A 3,271-nucleotide genomic window follows, 5' to 3' on the forward strand; every position below is an offset into this window, starting at 1 on the left:
CACTGAAGCGCTTGTGTCTGCAGGGTGAAATAACTTCTTCTGTCTTTGATTGGTCACAACCTCCATGTGGCAGTGACTCGTGCATTGATTTAGGTTACGTGACTCAATATTTATTTCCTCAACACACGTCTGGGTCAATTGCAGGTCAAGACACCTAATCTATGTAAACAAAGCTCCTAAAAGTAAGTTGGAACTTCAGATGAGTATATGAATTTAATGGTAAATGTCTTATTAGCAGGGCCGCACATATTGTTTTAGGTCTGTATTAGAATAACAACAGCAGGGTTGGCTTTAGTAAATACGCCTGCAGTATATCACACATATGCTGTGTAGTACAAACTGTGCTGAGTTAAATGTTACATCAGAAAGCTTTTTGTGCTGATGAAAAGTCTTTTATAACGTACACGGCAACACACACACGGCAACACACACACACAGTTGCATGTCTGTGTTTGCTGAGCTAACGCTGTCAGTGTTTGGGCTGTGAGCTGCTTCTTTATGACTCCTGAGTGGTTTAGCCCTGAGACGAAGCAGAGTGCTCTCTTAGACCAGTCAGAGCCACTCAGCACTCAGTGGCAGACAAGAGGATGAGGCGTTCAAGTGTCACTTGCAAACCCCTGGAAAACATCCAAACATTTCTCTGCTTTTGATATTTGCATTCTTGAAGCTGCAACGTTTTCTAATGACGCAATGCCGCAAAAATAGGAATCATGTGGATACAACACAGATGAAGACTGATGATGAATGAAGATGTCATCGTGAAGAGAGAGAGAGGTACAGTCTATCTTAGGAGACGTTCAAGGCTCAGACCACCACGCCGACCAAGAATATATCGCATTTGGCTTAAGAACAGCTTGGGAACTTGAGAAAGATCCTGGAGAACGTGGCAGGTAGAGGAACATCTGGGCATCCCTGGCTTAAAGTAGATTCAATTCTAACACCACCAGTTAAATCCAGTATGAATTCCCACATACCAGGACTTATATTTCTGGATTATGGTTTACATGGAGCCATTTTTGGCCTCAGCTGCAGCAGTCGGCGCCAGTATTTACCCAGAAGCTAATGGCCTAGAGGTCAAGGGTGACTCTCTCTCACGTCTCCGCCTTGCCTTCGCTCTCCGACCTCATCTTGCGGTCGTTCGGCTAATGCCAGACAATCCCACTGGCATTACCTACACACACACACACACACACACATACTCACACACATGCAAATGCCTGATACACATTGTGTTGTACACCCATCCACCTCCCACCATATGAAACATTCATACCGAGGCGTTGGTACACACCCACGTACACACACGCTGAGCGTATCCCCTTCATATATGCATGATAGGGAGATAAAGCGGAAAGGTCAGTTCCATTAGACAATCACCTTTTAATGTCACCGTGCCTGGAAAGAGCAGGCGCGACCCACCCAGCATCACATCTCGCTGTAAATACGCCGCTGCAAAACCGCCGCACAGGCCCAGACTCTCCAGTGCTCAGCTAGGATCAGCCCAGCCCGTCTGATCCTGCTGCGTCCTTTTAACCCGTTTACCATTTTAGGCCAGAGGGAAAACGTGTTTGTATTTATTGACCCATGAGGGTGGGATGGTTCAAGCTTAATCGTTACAGAGAGCAATATTATCAATAGAACACCTAAATATCAGATTTCAACATTAACATGATCAGAACCCAGCTTCAGGATCAGAGTACTACTACTACTGCTAAAGTGTGTACAGTGTTACTCAGAGTTACTCAGTGTGACTGTGCCCATGTACTGTTGTGATGGCGTTTGCTGGCGCGGCATGTGTTGTTGTGGATGATTGGCTGGCCCTCTGAATGGCCCTGATTGGCTGATGTCACAGGAAATTTTCTGAGGCTAATCCCCTTCACACACACACACGCACGCACACACACACACACACACACACACACACACACACACACACACACACACACACACACACAGGCGCGCGCCGATAGCACACAAACACAGGTGTTTTCTCTGTACGCCCGCCACATTGTCTGAATGTTAATTACATGCAGAAGGCATCTGGGCCCGTCCATTGCTAATCCTCTTTTAATTATACGTGTCCTCACAATGACACAAGGTTTACAATGGTGATTACAGCCGTATTAGACATAGAGGGAAATACGTATAGGGACGTCAAGGGAAATGGCAATCATAACGCACGCTTGTCCACGGTGTGATATGTGGACACTACTGGTGCTCTTTAGGTGTGTGTGTGCATTTGTTGAGGGCTTTCTGAGGGATTTCATAATAATGGATGTAAGAAAACTCTGGAGATGTTTTACAAACGCTTACAAGATCTGTCAGCCTTTGTTAGACCCTTATGGATCGGATCCACTGAACTCTTTGAAAATCCTCTAAAAGCTACTATGCTTCACGATACATAAAACGGCTCAAAACATATCTCAGAAAGTAAAAATTATTTGTAAAGAGTGGCGGGAAAATGACTTAATAAGGAAGAATTCCTTCAAGGCTTGTTGAGCCTTTCAAATCTTGATTCTTCAAACGTTTTGCCTGGTGTTGGCATTCAGTTTGTGACAGAATTCGTGGCTCTTTAAGCGTTTGGTGAGAGGATGAGAAACTACTTGCTGTGAAATTGACAGAACAGCCAAAGATCTAAAACACGGCGAGCAGCAGCAGTGTGGATATTTAGGGACCCTGAGTTCGTCCCAAGTGTGTGTACAGACACACACACACACACACTCTGATTCTTTAAAGGCTCCTAAGGGAGCTCCTCTCAGTGTGTAGGGGGAAACCATGAATAAAACGCCCATTTGACCCTCGCTGCCATGAAGCCCCTCTTTGTTGTGCCTCACAGGACGCTCTTTATCCCTCCTCCATCCTTCTCTCCCTCCTCTCCCTCGCTCTCAGATCAAATCTTGCCCTTTTGTTTTCTTCTCCATCCTGTCATGGCAAGGCCCTCATGGAATATTCATGAGCTGCAGTGGGCTCCTCTGCTGGAGACGTACAGTGGACGGCACAGTGGAGCACCACATCGTTGCAGGACCTTAGAGCCCAAGCAGCGCTGACCTCTGACCTCTGGCGGTGGGGGCGAGCATCCTCTAGTGCTGCTCATTAATCACATGAGCACAAGTGGCCTGTGGATAAAAGCCTTGTAGACAGAGACAGTGCCGCTATCTGATACTTTGTGGCGTTAATGGAGTATGTGCGTGTGTGTGTGTAGGATATCTTTGATTTATTTGTAATAATGTGGTATTCCAGCAATTTTGGGGGCAATTACATCTGAAATTGT

The sequence above is a fragment of the Genypterus blacodes genome, unplaced genomic scaffold (assembly GCF_046128005.1).
Source record: "Genypterus blacodes isolate CSIRO-AG114 ecotype Tasmania unplaced genomic scaffold, CSIRO-AGI_Gbla_v1 ptg000004l_1, whole genome shotgun sequence".
NCBI classification, from domain to species: Eukaryota; Metazoa; Chordata; class Actinopteri; order Ophidiiformes; family Ophidiidae; genus Genypterus; species Genypterus blacodes.